Source organism: Carassius auratus, unplaced genomic scaffold, assembly GCF_003368295.1.
Source record: "Carassius auratus strain Wakin unplaced genomic scaffold, ASM336829v1 scaf_tig00035039, whole genome shotgun sequence".
NCBI classification, from domain to species: domain Eukaryota; kingdom Metazoa; phylum Chordata; class Actinopteri; order Cypriniformes; family Cyprinidae; genus Carassius; species Carassius auratus.
In genome coordinates, this window is record NW_020526194.1 from 11,854 (window position 1) to 31,212 (window position 19,359).

The 19,359-nt window shown below is 38.5% G+C and overlaps 1 long non-coding RNA gene across 1 annotated transcript; it reads left to right on the forward strand.

The window, feature by feature from the left end:
• The first annotated feature begins 17,101 nt into the window (after nt 1–17,101).
• On the forward strand, nt 17,102–17,655 carry LOC113081794 (uncharacterized). The gene is made up of 3 exons (XR_003282349.1): nt 17,102–17,167; nt 17,276–17,390; nt 17,564–17,655. It is a non-coding gene; the product is annotated as an uncharacterized LOC113081794 (long non-coding RNA).
• The last annotated feature ends 1,704 nt before the right edge of the window (nt 17,656–19,359 follow it).

A 19,359-nucleotide genomic window follows, 5' to 3' on the forward strand; every position in this document is an offset into this window, starting at 1 on the left:
TATATATATATATATATATATATATTGTAGCTATGAATGGAATTTGATGGCATGTTTATCTTGGCCCTCAGTATCCCCGAGAATGACAGGAGATGACAAAAAAAAAAGAGGCAGATCAGATTATATAAATATTTTCTTTTATATAAATATAAATTTTTTTCTTTTTCAACTGATTGTGGAGAAAGAAATAGATGGCTGGAGATTTACAACACATTTCAATGTTGTCCAACCTGCTTGCATTCCAGAAACGACAATAACACACTGTATCAATTTGACTGTTTTGGCCAACAGCCTTCTCAATTGATTTGTTTTTACATCTAGATTTCCAGTGTAAAAACAGTGATATATACTAGACCTGTATGTAATTCAGTATGAACATAACACGTGATGGAGGAAGTGTACTGTGGTTTTCAAAATACGTATTTGCATTCTTTTTCCTAGAATTCTTGACAACAAGTTTCAGCATTAATACTGGATTTATGAGTAGGCAAATAACAAATACATTTTATAGTCTATGCAAATAAAGTAAATGTGTTTGTTTGGTGAAATTAATTATTCACACAATGGCATTAAAAAAAGCAAACGTACTGTTACTAGAACAAAAACAAAGCAATATAGAATATGCGAAACATATGCAAATATAAATATGTAATCTTATTTTATTAATCATACATTGATTGAATTGTGAAAAGTGGGTATTACATAAAAACTACAAATTATTTGGAGAGTAGGAGTTGAAAAAAAAAAGATTTGTGAAGTCAGCTGGAAAATAAATGATATTAATGACTATTAAAATTGTTATTATTTTGATAAAAGACTCCACAGACAATTGTAAAGCCATAAATGTGCATTCAGAATGTAAATAGGGTCAGTTTTAATTTCATTTTGAATGACACACTGAAAGAGCTTTATAAAAGTAATGACCTTCTCTCAGTTACACCCTGTTATTGTATTGATGAAAACACTTCTTTTCATTCTTTGAACAAAAGAGTTCCTTTGTCTTTCTTTGAAGGATGCTTTACAAGCACAGCAAGCACCTGAGTGGACGATACAAGAAGTCTGCACATCACTTGGTCTGGCTCCTCTGTCTTTGGGTTCACCTCTTGCCTCAAGGTTAGTACAGAATACTAACTTTATTAATAAAACTTGATTTGTTATAAATCACATAGAAAAACAGAAGGACCTGTGAGACTAAAATCTAAACCTGTGCTATGTATAGTTTTGCATGCCATATATCTGCCTAAGACAGCCTAATTGCTTGCCAGCACTTCCTGTACAAGTCTATAAAACTCCTTCAAGTAGTGAAACGATTAATAAGAATGGAAGGAGGGTGTAAATTGCAAAGAGGAGGGACTGAGTCAGCTGTGCAGAAGAGTCACTCTATTCAGTAGACCAATGCATTTTTTTTCATGGCATTATGAAGCGGATCACGTTTTAGATTGAATTTAATAATAAATACTAGTAATACCAGGAGAATTCACATACCCAGAGGGCATCTAGATGGAGGAGAGCGAGAGACAGAATGCATAAGATCATTTGGAGGAGTCCAGTGGCCCGCAGCATGATTGTCCAGGCCTTAATGAATTAATTAGTAATGATCACAGTGAGATAAAGGGATTCAGAGCATTTCACTTCTCATTCTCCAAGAGAAACCACCATCACAAAACTTACAGAGCAGAGGACGAAAGTGCCCAACTGTGTTTTAAATAATGCACTATACACACTATACGTATATTCCCTTTGAAAAGTTTGTTGTCAGTAAAATTTGCAAAAAAAGATTTTTGCTAAAATTTTTTAGCAAAGACCTGCTAAACTGATCGACTGTAAAGAGAGATGCAGAATTGTGAGATGTTAACTTGCAATGACATATGAACTTAGTATGAGATAAAAATATATGAAAGTCAGAATTGTGAGATAAAAAAAAAGTTATTTAAAAAAAAATAATAGCGTAAATAAAAACAAAATTGTAAGATCTGATATGATAATATGAGCACTCTTATCACAATAGAGTAAAATCCTCCCCAGTTACACTGGAAACCTCAGAAGATAAGCAGGTATTTGAGAGAAAAAAGAGAATGAAACAAAATAAACGGCTGAAAAACTAGACAGGTGTGAAATGTTTATGCAGTGATGGATGACAGTTGGAAAGGCAACTTTGAAACTAGATTGTCAAGCTATAAGCTTTCTGTAAAGCTAACCTTTTGAAGTTAACTACAGTGATACACTACAGCCATATTTTTAAATACACTGTTTACAAAATACAACTGAACATAAAATATAGGATTTTGAAGCATTAGTGTTTTAAAGAACAGACAGTGCAGACACCATGGTTTATTTTACACAATTGAAAACTAGACAAAATAAATGTTTAAAAAGTTCAAAAACAACTTAGATGTGACCTAGAACATACATCGTTATTAAATATGGTGTCTACTAAGATCGGGATAAATGCTGCTTCAGAATTAGCAGCTAGTCATGAGTTTTTTTAGACAGGTCATAGTCACGTCACACCTTCAGAAGTATTCATGGTATGTTAGACTAGCACACACACATTATATCAATCAGCATTTGGCTGTCAAGTTGTTCCTTTCAGGCCAAATCTGGGCTGGCCTGTTCTATCTGGTTGTGTGCTTGTCAAAGCATCAAACAGAAGCGTTATAACACTGACAACCTCACGGGGAAGTGGTAAACTGGATAGGTCAAAGGGGATTAGAGTTAAAAGTTAATGTGAAGGTGTGCAAATTTTGTGAAAATTTAAAAGAGCAGAATCATTATCGGTGTCTTGAAAAGACCAAAGGGTACAGTTTCCTTATAAATTTGCAGTCAAAGTTGTTAATTGGTTATTATCTAGTAAATGTCAGTGGCCATACAGACAATCACAGCTTTTGACAGAAGACTTTCTTCTGGGTGATGCAACCTTTTTTTTTAATAATAAAAACTAGTCTATTGAAAAATGGACTCATATACTTTCTTAATATATGCTTTGAGTCTTATTGTCAAATAATTATAGTACAGGTTCAGATGTGGTGGTTAAATTTCTGCAAAATTATGCCAGCCAAAATGGTCAGTTTTTCAGTTGTCAGTAATGAAATGATGTATGAACTATAAGCAGGAAATCATTCACCCTCAAGCAAAATTACAGATTGCATGCTTTTCAATTGAAAGCATGTACTTTGCCCACAAAATGGTTGAATAACTGAATATCACTGTATCTTTTTTCCAAAGAAATCTTTGAAAAATGTTAAAATGTTTAATCATAAAGATATATATATATATATATATATATATATATATATATATATATATATATATATATATATATATATACATATACATATAATTTGCCCTGCCTTTGAAGCAGTTTGTCACGGAGACGAACCCCGTGATTCCCTCTACTGGCCAGCAGAGGGCTCCATCTCCGGAATACTGACTCTCACACTCACCTATACTGATTCGCACTACACTACCCATCATCCCCGCACCCCCACTCTGATCACCTACAGGTGCAGCTCATTGGCACGGAGATATAAGCTGCACAACTCCATCAGCCAAACGCGAAGTCTTGTTTTGCTCCGGCTGACATTTCCAAGCGTTATTTCCCGTGTTTGATTTCCTGTTACCAGTACTGTTTTGCTTACCGTCTCTTGAACCCTTGCTGCCTGCCTCTTGACCTTGGATTGTTTATTGGACTCTGAATCTTGCCTGTTTCCCCTGAACCTCTGCTTGTGTTTGACGACGATTCTGATTATCTCTACTGTTGTGTTTGCTGGTCCTGATCCCCGCCTGTACGACCTCGAGTCTTTCAATAAAGCCTGCTAAATGGATTCCCTGTCTGATGAGTCGTTACAGAAGACTTCGCCACAACCGAATCCAGCGGCTTACGATCATCTGTGTGCTACCATGGCAGCCCAGGCAAATCAGATTGCTGCTAATCAACATCAATTGAATCGTCTCACTTCCGTCACGGAGGAACTGGTAAAGGCTGTTCAAAACCTCCACAGCCCTGCCGTGACGTCAACCCCACCTGCAGCGGTCACCGCTTCCCACATGGCAGGAACGCCAACTCACGTTAATCCTCGACTGGCTTACCCGGAGAAATTTGACGGGGACTCTACCAAGTGTAAGGGCTTCTTACTACAGTGCTCGCTGTTCGTTGAACAACAACCCACCCTTTACACCACTGATGCTGGTAGGATCGCCTTCGTGTGTTCATTATTAACAGGAAGAGCTTTGGAATGGATAACGGCGGTATGGCGCGAGGATGGAACGGCGTTCACCACTTTCACTGACTTTCTGATACGTTTCCGTGAGGTGTTTGATCACCCCCGAGAGGGGAAAGGAGCGGGTGAGCGGTTGCTTGAATTATCGCAGGGAGGATTAACAGCAGCGGAATATGCCTTGAACTTTCGCACTTTGGCTGCTCAGACGTCATGGGTGAGTGACACGCTGAAGGTATTGTTTCGCAAGGGGCTTAATCACGAACTGCAAACCGAACTCGCTTGCCGTGATGAGGGGAGAACTCTGAGTGATCTTATTTCACTTACTATAACCATTGATAACCTGCAACGCTCTCGCCGTGTCAGTGCTCCACGCCTCTTCCCCGCTGCGGTAACGCGACCCGTAGAAACTACAGAGCCCATGCAGATAAACTCCTATCATCTGACTGAGGAGGAACGTCACCGCCGCAGGGTTAACCGACTCTGTCTCTACTGTGGCTCTCCGGGACATCTACGAATCACTTGTCCCAATCGCCGCTCTTCTTACACTCCGAAGTCGGTGAGTTTACCTTTTAACTGTGTGTCAGTCCCTCTGATAATCAAGACCGACAGGGTTCAAATAGCCACCACTGCTTTACTTGATTCAGGAGCAGCTGGGAATTTTATCTCTGAGGAATTTGCCAGAGGGAATAACATCTCTTTAATTTCATGCACTAATTCTCTGTCTGTAGCCACAATAGATGGGCGCCCTTTGGGGTCTGGGTTGATCACTCACCGCACCCAAGATCTCCAAATGTTAACCGGTCTGCTACACCAAGAAACCATTCAGTTCTACGTGCTCCCTGTATCTAACACCCCTGTTATTTTGGGATTGCCCTGGCTCAGACTGCATGATCCTCAGGTGTCGTGGAGAGAAGGACAAATTCTTAGATGGAGCACCCAGTGTCAGAAATCATGCCTCTCGACCATCTCTCCCATTACGGTACAAGTTGTCACATTAGACTCGGAGACCACCAGCATTCCCAATCTGCCCAAGGAGTATCACGATCTCGTCACCGCCTTCAGCAAGGTACAGGCAAACACATTACCACCACATCGCAGCTATGATTGTGCCATTGATCTCATTCCAGGTTCATCACCACCCCGGGGTCGAATATTCCCGTTATCATTACCCGAGTCAGAAGCTATGGCCAAGTACATCAAGGAGGAGCTGGAGAAGGGGTTCATACGTCCATCCACCTCTCCTGCTTCAGCTGGCTTCTTCTTTGTCCGCAAGAGGGATGGAGGTCTGCGCCCTTGCATCGATTATCGTGGACTCAACGAAATAACAGTAAAGTTTCGCTATCCTCTACCACTGGTGCCCTCTGCTTTAGAACAGTTACGTACTGCACAGTACTACACCAAATTGGATCTGCGCTGCGCATACAACCTCATCCGCATTAGGGAGGAGGACGAGTGGAAGACAGCTTTCTCAACCACCAATGGGCACTACGAATACCGGGTGATGCCGTTTGGACTGGTCAATAGTCCTTCGGTTTTCCAATCCTTTGTCAATGACATCTTCAGAGACATACTCTGTAACTGGGTCTTCCGTCTCTACGGACTACCGGAGGATATCGTCTCCGATAGAGGTCCCCAATTTACCTCTCGTCTCTGGAAAGCCTTCTTCCAAGCCCTCAATATAAACTTTAGCTTGACATCTGGTTACCATCCTCAATCCAACGGCCAGGTCGAAAGACTCAATCAGGAAATCACCCGGTTCCTGAGATCATACTGTAGCTCCAACCAAGAAGATTGGGCACGGTTCCTCTTTTGGGCTGAGTACGCACAGAACTCCCTGGTCAAACCAGCTACTGGTATAACTCCCTTTAAGTGCATCCTAGGCTATCAACCGCCCATGTTTCCCTGGTCCGGGGAACCCACCGATGTACCCGCTGTCACGGACTGGCTGCAACGCAGTGAGGAGACTTGGAATCAAGCTCACGTACACCTTCAACGAGCCATCCGCCATCAAAAGGAGCATGCTGACCACCGTCGTCGTCCTGGGCCTGTATACCAACCCGGACAATGGGTGTGGCTCTCCACCCGAGATCTCCGTCTCCGACTACCCTGCAAGAAACTAAGTCCAAGGTACGTGGGTCCCTTCAAGATAACACATCAGATCACTCCTGTTTCATTCCGTCTTGCATTACCTGACACCTATCGCATCTCTCCCACCTTTCATGTATCTCTGCTCAAGCCCGCTGTGGCCCCTGGAGAGGAGGGAGAGGGGAGGTCCCGTGAGCAGAGTCCCCAGCCCGTCCAGATCGAGACTGAGGAAACGTACCAAGTGCGAGAACTTCTTAACTCCAGGCGTCGAGGACGCATCCTGCAGTATCTGGTCGACTGGGAGGGGTACGGTCCGGAGGAACAATCTTGGGTCAACGCTGATAACATACTAGACCCCAACCTCATCACGGAGTTCCATCGGTTACATCCGGAGAAACCGGCCCCACGACCACGCGGTAGACCTCGACGTCGACTACCATCTCGCGCCAGGAGTCGCTCGCAGGGAGGGGGCTCTGTCACGGAGACGAACCCCGTGATTCCCTCTACTGGCCAGCAGAGGGCTCCATCTCCGGAATACTGACTCTCACACTCACCTATACTGATTCGCACTACACTACCCATCATCCCCGCACCCCCACTCTGATCACCTACAGGTGCAGCTCATTGGCACGGAGATATAAGCTGCACAACTCCATCAGCCAAACGCGAAGTCTTGTTTTGCTCCGGCTGACATTTCCAAGCGTTATTTCCCGTGTTTGATTTCCTGTTACCAGTACTGTTTTGCTTACCGTCTCTTGAACCCTTGCTGCCTGCCTCTTGACCTTGGATTGTTTATTGGACTCTGAATCTTGCCTGTTTCCCCTGAACCTCTGCTTGTGTTTGACGACGATTCTGATTATCTCTACTGTTGTGTTTGCTGGTCCTGATCCCCGCCTGTACGACCTCAAGTCTTTCAATAAAGCCTGCTAAATGGATTCCCTGTCTGATGAGTCGTTACACAGTTTTTACTTTTAGGTGATATAATGAAATGATAACTGATATATTGGCTGATATCATTTTATATTTTGTGAGTCTTTTATTTTACTGTTGTTATAAAACAATTATCATTCTTAATCAATAAACTATATTTCTTATCCCATTACAATTTAACAAATATAGGCTTAGGCTTAATATAAATCATTGAAATAAATAAATTATACATGCCTTTGGTCAACTTAGTCAAAAAATGAATAAAATATAAAGTGAAAAAATATCACTTTCACTTTTCACTGGTATAAATAAACATTTAATTATATTTACATTAATAAGAGTGCTAGAAATAAAAGAAATATGGTAAGGTGATTTCACTATAATTTACTTGTTTGTACATGAGCCATTTTACAGAATTGGTCGAAAGTCAGACTTGGAAACGTATGTATATATATATATATATATATATATATATATATTTATATATATAAACCTTTGTCTTTTCAAAAAATAAAAAAACTATGCAAATTTTATAATATCCAAGGTAAAAAAAATTATAGTAACTGTGCATTTAATTTCTTATATTGTATTTTCAGAAAGTTAATAATTTAATTAGAAGGGTTATATTGACTTATTATAATTTAAAATCTATAAATATCTGTAAATATATATGTAAATATATTATTCTGTTATTTTCAGAGATAAATATATAATTACATTTCTAACAATATTTCGAGTGCAATTTATGAGATTTGTTGTATTTTTAATAAATTTTTTCTTTATAAAAGGCAAAAAGTTGATCAAACTGATTTCAAGTTAAGGATTCATTAGTTTGAATATACCTGTACATTGAAGTTGATATTTCAGTATACATTATTTTTGACAAAACATCCCATATTTCTGTAGTGACTGCACATTTTCAGTAATGACAGTAATGCTTTGGTTGCAACCACATCACATCAAAATATTTTAACTCACATACTAAAATGCTACTAAAACATACTAAAATACAAAAAAATGCATACTGTAACTGTACAATTTATTTATTTTTTCAAAATATGATGATAATCTGTTGCCTTTTGTCACTACCGAAACAATTATGAGAGAAAGGGGAAACAGGAATATTTGCAGATCATAAATGTGCAGTATGCGTTTAGTTAAAGTTCAGTTCAGTTTAGTTTAGTAGTAAAGTTAAGTTCAGTCTTGGCCAATAGACTAAAACATATACTGGCCCTGCTATATACAGATGTCATTAAAATTAATTTAAAATAAGGAGAAAATTGTGAAAAATCTTTCATCTTTCTCTATCTCCCCAGTGGATGGCTTCTTTATGTCTAATGCTAAGGCTGTCCTGCAAGGGTGTGATGACTACTGGACCTTACAGGAGAAGGAGCGTATGCCTCTGCTCTTTCAAACCACGGTATGCGTGGACATACAGGTCCTTTCCCCAGGCGAGTGGACAGCATTTAACTATGTCTCGGCCCCTGCACCCAGCTATGAACTTGCTCTCCAAGGGGATGCAAACAACCTGTACGCCTGGTTGTTGGGTGTACGCCACCAGTTCCCTGTCCAGCTAACCACTAATCGCTGGTACCACATATGTCTACGGTTGGACGCCCCTCGCAAAAGCTTCAGCCTGACGATAGGTGGCAACTCGGAAGTATTCCAGCGGACCGTCATTGCCCGAACAATCCGTCCTTCGGGGCGTCTTCTGCTGGGTTGCCAACCAAACAAAGCCTCCCCTGGGGCAAAAATGGCCACCGTGGAGCTCTACCTGTTCCGCATTTGGGACGATGTTGGTGAGCACAAAGCCTGCGAGGATGGGACAGTGATTGGCTGGGACTCACGACTTTGGGCCATCACACGAGCCCAGGCTAGAGTCCAAGATTATACATTGCAATGTGGTGAGTACAGAGATTCACAAAAGGGAAGCCTGTTTAACCGGTTGATAAGAGAGACAGGTTGAAAATAGCAGTGGTTATGTATATGCCTAATGACTGTGTATAAGCCCGCGTCAGATCAACTCGGCAAACCATAAACAGCCTGGAGCCTTTTCTATCTCTGAACTAAAAGTATGCAGAGTATTTTTTTGTAATGTCTTCAAAGCTATTTAAAGCTTAGAATTTTGCTGATTGAACCAACCAAACAGATGTCTTGCTTGTAAACACCAACATGCTGATTGGTCAGGACATTTTGTGTGTAGTTTCTTCATATACATGCATGATGAAGATAATGCATGTTTTAATGTTGCATGTTTTCACCAATTTGTCTTCTAAAGAAAACTCACTTTCATGCATGTATTATTTCTAGATAAAATAACGATCCTGTTGAAAAACCTTTAACTGGTAGCTGTATTTTGGAACATGGTAGCTGATTTCTAGCTGGTCTGAGATGGTTATTGAAGCTGGTTGACTAGTCCCTATATTCCAAAAAACTGTTTAATCACCTTAAGCTTGTATGTCCAGCTGCTGACCAGTTTGTTGCTGGTCCATGATGGCCACCTCCTTGTACTTGTAGCTAATGAGCAGCTTGAATAAGAAATAACCATAGTCAGCTAAGGAACAAGTTGGAGTACCTACCACTAGCTATGGCCACATAATTAAGTGCTTGGATCACATAAAGACTAGATAGAACCAGCTAATGATGAACAAGCACCAGCTTATCACTAGCTTGATTGAACCAGTTAATGACCAATTTAGACCACCTAATGAGTAGCTAGGACAAGCTAATGACCATTTTGAACCAGCTAGAAGCCAGTTATCATGTTCCAGGACACAGTTACTGGCTTGATATGGATTTTCCAACAGGATAGTCAATAGCCTTGCCTGTTCCCTGCATCAGAAGGTAACTATCATCTGACCATCTTTTGTAAATAATCGTTCAACCTCCAATTAAATTCCAGATTTCCAAATTCCCTTTTTAATTGGCTGGGTTTTGCATATGAACATTTGATTTACAACAATAAATGTAGTTGTACCTTTATTTCAAAGAAGACTTTGTAATGTTTAATCTAAAAGTAATTGCTCAACCTATAATGGTTAAAATTGCCCATGTCTGAAAAAATAAAAATAAAACAAAGATGAATCCCATATACATCAGATCAAATCTGGCTTTTTCGTTTCTAGACATAAATGAGTTCACTATATAAGACATAGCTTTTTTCCTCCACAGGAAATTATGAAGTCAAATCAATTTCAAATATCCTAGTACAGGATATTTGAAATATTTCAAAACACATCCAGATGGAGGAAAACCTGGGATGTTTTGATTGGAATGATCAGATCAGATGTTGATGCAGGGTACATGAAGGACAGTAGTAACAACAATCTTGTCTTTCTATCATTTGTGCATGCCAATTCTATTTCTATATTTCATATTTTAGGTCTAGGGCATCTGCGTATGAAACGCAGTGCAGACAGTACTACAACTTCATCCAGTAAGTGCAGTGCAAGTGTGAATTCACTTCACAGAGTATTATTGTAGTGTGGTGGTGGGTAAAAGTCTTGGGGAAGTTATGTGCCAAACTATAAGCATTTAAATAAATAGTTCCCATAAAAAGGACTCAGAGAGTGAGTTAATGTAAATTAGGGGTTTTCAAACTGTTCCTGGGGCTTCCCAGCAAGCCACATTTTTGAAGTTTCCTGGTCATGGAGAAATCTAATAATTCAGTTGTTTTAAAAAAGGGCAAAATGCACAGGAGGAGAGTCTCTAGGTCCAGCAATGGTTTGAAAGCCCATGAATTACATAACTGTTAGAAGAACCTTTTGAAGCACCTTTATTTTTAAGACTGTACTGGTTTGGAATGACAAGAAGGTGAGTAAAGAATGACAGAATTTTCATTTTTGGGTGAACTATCCCTTTAACAGCATGTACATTTCCATCACATTTAAAACAGCTGCTTGGACAATCTAAACAGTGCACAAAGGAGCAGAAAAGAACAAAATATCTGAATGAGATGTCAAGAAAATGAAATATCTAATAAACCTCAGAACAGAAAGTTTATAACCAAACCTCCACACTGAATAGTAACAATTTAATATTAGAAGGCATCATTTACTTAGAAATTACGATAGTTTCCAGAAATACTTAATCTACGACAGTGCTTATCTTTAACGTCAAATGTCATTTCCACTCCTCTGTGAATGTATCTCTTTTTTTTGTCCTCAATCTCACGGAATGCTGCACTGAAAAGGCATGCCTGTTCCAGGCACGGTGCATGACGCAAACAGATGTTTTAAATAGCAGATGGGTTAGGTAATCTTGTTGTATTAAGTTAAACTGGACAGGTTTGCAAGGAGAAATTGATGTAATTGAGTAGAAATCAGCGGTATCTGCATATCTATAAAGGCTTAATCAAGAAAGATTTAAGTTCCGCAAATAGAAAGGTGTAACCTGTGTAAACTTTGTGCTCTGTTCTTTCACTTAATGAATTAATTGCATAGGTGTGTTTGTGAGAAACCTGATTTATTTTTTTGATTTTAAGGTTTAAAGGTTAAAGTTTAATATTTTATACACTTACAGCATCCCAAGTTTCAGCCAGCACCCCAGACTTTGTCTCGACATCTAGTAAGTGTCCATCTCTAACAGCAACATATAGATATGCAAATAAAATTAAAGCATTGTACTTTCTGTCTATTTGCATTTTACATTTTTGAAAGGAATTTGGGTAGCACTTTATTTTACAGTCCTGTCACTCATGTACATACTATGTACTTATTATAGTAATTACAATAACTATGTAATAACTAGGTACTAACCCTGAACCTACCCCTAAACCTAACCCTACCCCATGTGGTTACCTTGTATTACCAGAACTTTGTAAGCTAAATAAACTGTAAGTACTCTATAAGTACATGTAAGTACTTGTACTGTAAAATAAATTGCAACCGGAATTTGTTTAGTGTTGTGTTGAATGACAATTTGTCTCTTCCTCCCTCTCTTCCTTCCCTTTCTAAGGTCCACTCCAAATGATTTTGACTTCAATAATCACTGGTTCACTGAAATCCATCACCCAAGGTAGGTAACAGATGCTGTGGAATGTAAAAAGCTAGAGTAGAAAGTTCCAAATCACCTCCAGTCAGTGAGCCATTTACTTTGTGTAGTACTGGTGCTGAATGGTCAACATAGTTGACTAGTTGACTTTGAGCAGTAATTCTTTAAAGGAGATGAATCTAGAAACTGATACCTGTTCCTGTCAACAGGACAGAGCCTTCAATCTTTGAACCAGGCCTTAAACACAGTCCCTGCTTCAACCCCACAAGCCAGAACCACACCAGATCCTGCAGGACTCTCTACAACAACTTCTATACCTCCAGTGACTCTCAGTGCACCAACACAAATTCCCCTCACATCAGATACTACATTAAACAATCTTACACCCACTATTCAGGCTGTTTCAGCTGTTAACACTAGTGGATTAAACACGTCCGCTCCAACTCCAGCCTCACCTATGTCTTACATAACCACTCAAACTACCCAGAGCACGTCAACATCTGCCCAGTCACTTTCAAGCTATCACACTAGCCAACCAGTCAGTACTTTTGAAACAACAGTCAATCATAGGACAGAAATCTCTTCCACTGCACCAACTGTCACGACTCAAGTAACCAATCAGACAGCGCTTCTACGAACAACGATGTCCAATGTATTATTCACAGGTATGGCTATTATCACTGCGTTCTGATTATGTCTTTTTTCTTCTATCTTGGAAAAAGACGGATGGCTTCTATTTCGGTGATAATTACAGGATATTAAATTAAATTCCTTGCCTTCATTCTCTCATTCTGCCACATATTACATAATTTATACATTATAAAATTACTCCTAAAGGTTCAATGCTTTGATGTGTCTTTTCATTTGTTTCAGAGCCATTTGCAGTACAGTGTAACTTTTCCCAGTCCTGCGCTAATGAATGTAAGAAATATTTTTTTTTTTTAAACAAAGCCTATTTTATTCTTAGAAGACATCATATACAGTAGATTAAAAGTGGTGATTCCTGGGGATGTGTAATAATATCTTTCTTCTTGCGTCACACAGCATCATACTATTGGATGCTTGTGGAGGTGAAAGGCTCTAATATGACGGAGGGAGAGATTCAAATTGGGTAAGAGCATTTATATATATATATATACAGTGGGGATCGAAAGTTTGGGCACCCTTTGCAGAATCTGTGAAAATATGAGTGATTTTCAAAAAATAAGAGAGATCATACTAAATGCATGTTATATTTTATTTAGTACTGTCCTAAGTAAGATATTGTATATAAAAGATATTAACATTTAGTCCACAAGACAAAAAAAAATGCTGAAATTATTAAAATAACCCCATTCAAAAGTTTGGGAACCCTTGGTTCTTAATACTCTGTGTGGTCACCTGATGATCCTCGACTGTCTTTCTGTTTTGTGATGGTTGTGCATGAGTTCCTTGTTTGTTCTGAACAGTTAAACTGAGCAGCGTTCTTCAGAAAAATCTTTAAGGTCCTGCAGATTCTTCAGTTTTCCAGCATCTTTGCATATTTGAACCCTTTCCAGCAGTGACTTTATGATTTTGAGATGCACCTTATCACACTGAGGACATTTGAGGGACTCAAACACAACTATTTAAAAAGATTCAAACATTCACTGATGCTCCAGAAGGAAACAAGATGCATTAAGAGCTGGGGGGTGAAAACTTTTGAACATGATGAAGATGGCCAAATTTGTCTTATTTTGTTGAAATATAATTTTTTTTCCATTTAGTTCTGCCCTTCGTAAGCAACAGAAGATACTTGTATGTTTCCCGGTACACAAATTAAGTACAATTTACCTTGATCTTCAAATTCCAAAAGTTTTCACCCCCCAGCTCTTAATGCATCTTGTTTCCTTCTGGAGCATCAGTGAATGTTTGAATCTTTTTAAATAGTTGTGTTTGAGTCCCTCAAATGTCCTCAGTCTGAAAAGATGTATCTCAAAATCATACAGTCACTGCTGGAAAGGGTTCAAATATGCAAAGATGCTGGAAAACTGAAGAATCTGCAGGACCTTAAAGATTTTTCTGAAGAACGCTGCTCAGTTTAACTGTTCAGAACAAACAAGGAACTCATGCACAACCATCACAAAACAGAAAGACAGTCGAGGATCATCAGGTGACCACGCACAGTACTAAGAACCAAGGGTTCCCAAACATTTGAGTGGGGTTATTTTAATAATTTCAGCAATTTTTTTGTCTTGTGGACTAAATGTTAATATCTTTTATGTACAATATCTTACTCAGGACAGTACTAAATAAAAAAATTACATGCATTTAGTATGATCTCTCTTATTTTTTTGAAAATTACTCATATTTTCACAGATTCTGCAAGGGGTGCCCAAACTTTCGATCCCCACTGTATATATATACAGTTGCCCTAATAATAATAATAATTAATTCGTTTTGTATTGAATATTGAATATTTTATCAAATAAAGGGTTTTTAATTTTGAAATTCTGAAATTCCTGATGCTTCCCCACCTCTATAATCAGTTTTCAGATCTTTTTCATGAAAGCATCTGCTCTGTTGGAGTTTCAACTACAGGAATTGAAACTACATCATGTCAAACTGACATAGTCTTTGTGGTAGGTATCATATAAAAATTAAATTAAAAAACTGGCAGGGCTGTTCTGCATAATTATAAAATGTCTTTTTCACCAATATAGAATACTGAAGTTAAATGTGAAGCCAAGCAGAACATTCAGTAAGTTAAACCTAACTCTGTAAGCTACACATCAAGTATGATCTCATTGAAATTCAGTATCAAGTAATGCCTCCATTCTTACAGAAGGACAAATTGCACTGTGCTACTACAGCTGAGCCAACCTGTGAATACATGCATCCTCCAAAGGCTTGTGCAAAACAGGACTATAAACTCATATATACAAATCCAGCTTCTGGGAGAAGTAGAAAGAGTGGGTGCGTGAGACAAGTACATAATTCTGTCATAACTTTCTCACCCATTTGTTATTCTAAACGTGAAAGTGAATGCAGACTGGGTCTGTTAGGCTTCTAAAAAGACAAAAAGCATAAAATAAATTGTACATTTGTTTTTGAAGTCTCACTGAATGCAATTTGTTTACAGGCAAAGGACTGTGCCCAGAGCACGATATTGCGCCTCCTGGAGGGGGTTTTGTGTACTGCACATCTCCAATGTCTTATGAAGATTTCTGCAAGACCCAGGGTCCTGTCAGTGTCACATGGTAGAATATGCTAATGACTTGCCACAATTGTAAATGAGTTCTGACCTTTTTTAATGTTTATGTGGGATTGAATTATTGATTTCATTTTTCTTTCTTTCTTGCATTAGTTCTTATAATGAGAATGGTTTCATTCCTAAAGAATTCACTAATCAATTCTGCAATGGTGAGTGTTATTACTCTTTGGACTTACTATTTGGTCATTATAATTAAAACCAGTCAGACTAATATCATATTCAAAAATTATAATGTTTTTTTTTTTTAGATGAGAACCAACAATATTGTGAGTGTCACGTGTCTACCAACAGTGGTGAGTGGAACATAATTACTCTTTGAAAGAGTAGTTACAATAATGTGTCATGGACCAATCAGACTCCGAGTTCTCTGTCCTACCTCTCTTTCAGAGACCTATTATGCTGTTCGTCTAAATATTACAAGCCCAGATGTGAATTTCATCTACATTCAGAACATGGTGAGTTTTTAGAAAAAAAAGTTTTTGCGAACAGGTAAAATTCCTATAGTAAGTGTTTAACCAAAACATTGCTGTCTAAACATTTGCAAGTTACTGTATCTTACATCAATGAATGAAAAAATATGGTTATTGTCTTATTTGTTGTATTGTTCCATTCAACAGGTTGTACAGTTGAGCACTCCTTGTAACAATTCCAGTATGCAAGGGTATGTCTGCGATTCCTGTCAAAAATAACACTGAATATATGAAATTTGGGGGTCAGGAATTATTTTTAAAGTGAAATTTATACTTTTATTCAGCAAGGACACATTAGAAGTGTGACAAAAAAGTGAAAGTAAAGATTTTTATAAGGGGTTTAAAATATTTATATTGCAAATAAATGCTGTTCTTTTGAAGTGTTTATTCACCAATGAATCCTGAAAAAGTGTATCACGATTTCTGGGTTTTTAAAAAGGTGATCTTAAAAACAAAATATTGTGTGTGTGTGTGTGTGTGTGTGTGTGTGTGTGTGTGTATATTAAAATGTATTATTATGTACAATTTCTTTATAGTTATCTTTTTTCATGTTCATAGGTCTCTGTGTAATTCTTTTAATGAAGTGTACCAGTTATATCAGGTAAACATCCAAACATTTGTTTTCCATCTTCAGTAAAATAATCTTGTTAAGTGGGTCAAGTCTTGCTTTATGTATCAGCTCTAAAAGGTTGTGATTTATGCTTTGCAGAGAATGCACTTGGAATGTTTTGGTGAAGGAACGAGGCAAGTTGTACTATTGAGTGTTTATGTATGTCTGTGTGCAATTGGTCACTGTGATTTGGCCAAGTAAGACATGTTCCTGGATCAACATACTTTGTTGATCCTGGATCAACATTACTGTCCAAAAATATAGACCTAACCCTAAACCTAACCCTACCCACAATTTATTCCTAAAATCAGAGAGAAATGATGAATAACAAGCCTAAAACAGACATTTCCTGAAAACTTGTCCCTCGATTCTGATTGGTTGATTGAAATGTTGTTACAGGACTTGGCCAAGGATGTTGATCAAGGAATATGTTGTACTTGGTGAAATCACTTTCAACGTTTGCATTTACAAACGGCTTAACTTGTCTGTCATTCCTCAGGATCTACACATGTATGTTAACTCTGGCAGCTTTCAAAACAGCTGGATGTGTGTACTGTTAGTTCTGCTATTGCTGTTCTTTTGAAGAACAGTACCAACATTAGTTTTGATGGCCCCCTCAGTCGAATTGGTGAGTGTTGAACTGTATGTACTGGTATTCCCCAATTATAGCTAAGCTTATCCAAGTGGTGTAAACAGCAAAAATGCTATATTATTTTCCTGTCTCTCTACTATACAGCCATATGTCGTTTGCCCACTGATGCGGAAACCTTTCCTTCGAACTCAACATTCACTTGGATGTCTGTAAATTTCAGCTCCAGCCACATTGATGACATCAGCAACAATTTGAAATGGTATATCTTGTTTTCAGTTCCTATTTTACACTGCATACATCTCATCAACCTATAATTTTCTCATTTTAGCAGTATATAATGTTTAGAATTGTTTGCTAGTCCCTTAAACAACATTCTATTCAAACAAAGGCCTTTGCCAAACAAATATTCCAATCTTGCTCTTTGTTTTCCAGTGCACAGGATCAGATATTTGCTGTTATTTTAAATGAGAGCTGTGAAGTCTCCCCTTCTGAGTCCTACACAACTCAAGTTGTCCCTTCTAGATCAAAGTTCTGAGAGCAGTGCTGCATTCCCAAACATCACGTCTCCATCAGTAACTACAGATTGGTCACTGACCAATGAAACCCACACTGCAGTCACACCATCCACACCATTAGTCACAAACACTTCTAGTACACCACTCAGTATAACAAGTCTAAAATTAAATACATCCATCAACAGTACAGACAATCAAACAAACACTGTTTCAAATTATACAGCAAGCCTGCCACTCAATTCAACACATGATATAGAACCACCCGTCAATAATAGCAAGTACACCACACTATATAACAACCTCAGTGGTCAGTACAACACATAAAACATCAAGTGCAACATCTCAACTGAGCAATAGAGCAGCATTACAACACACTATACAAACAACCTCACCAGTAAGTACAACAGGTACATCAAACAAATACCAGCATCATTGGTCAGTACAGAAAAATATTATACACAATATAACAACCCCAGCAGTCAGCAAAACGGTAACAACACACAATTTGACAACTTCACCTGTCAATACAACAGCTATACAACAATACAACAATATATCAGAATCATCAGTCAGGACAAATATAACACCCAATATACCAACCTTCACCTGTCAGCACAACAGCTACATCAGAACAAATATATCAACTCACCAGTCATAACAACAGGTACAGAATCGACACTCAATATAAACAACCTCACCTGTCAGTACAACAGGTACATCAAACAATATACCAGCATCACCAGTCAGCACAACAACTACGACACACGATATTATAACTCCAAACAGTCAGCGCAACAAGAACAACAACAATGTAGCAACCTCACAAGTCAAAACTACAACTCAATATAAACAACTTCAGGGGTCAGTACAACACTCAGTGTAACAGCCCAGCCGTCAATACAGCAGAGACAACAGATAAAATAAACAACCTCAGTGGTCGGTACAACACATACAACACTCAATGTAACAACCCAACCAGTTGATACTGCAGATACAACAGACAAAATAACAACACTCAATGTAACAACTCAACCGGTTTATACAGCAGATACAACAGACAAAATAACAACCTCAGTAATCAGGACAACACATACAACACTCGATGTAGCAACTCAACCAGTCAACACAGCAAGTACACCACACAATATAACAAACTTACCTGTTAGCACAACAGCTGCATCAAACAATATTACAAACTCACCAGTCAAAACAACAGGTACAGAATCGACACTCAATATAACAACCTCACCTGTCAGTACAACAGGTACATCAAACAATATACCAGCATCACCTGTCAGCACAACAACTACGACACACGATATAATAACTCCAACAGTTGGCGCAACAAGAACAACATACAATGTAGCAACCTCACAAGTCAAAACAACACTCAATATAACAACTTCAGGGGTCAGTACAACACTCAGTGTAACAGCCCAGCCGGTCAATACAGCAGAGACAACAGATAAAATAACAACCTCAGTGGTCGGTACAACACATACAACACTCAATTAACAACCCAACCAGTTGATACTGCAGATACACAAGACAAATGACAACATCTAATGTAACAACTCAACCGGTTGATACAGCAGATACAACAGACAAAATCACAACCTCAGTAATCAGGACAACACATACAACACTCGATGTAGCATCTCAACCAGTCAACACAGCAAGTACACCACACAATATAACAAACTCATCTGTCAG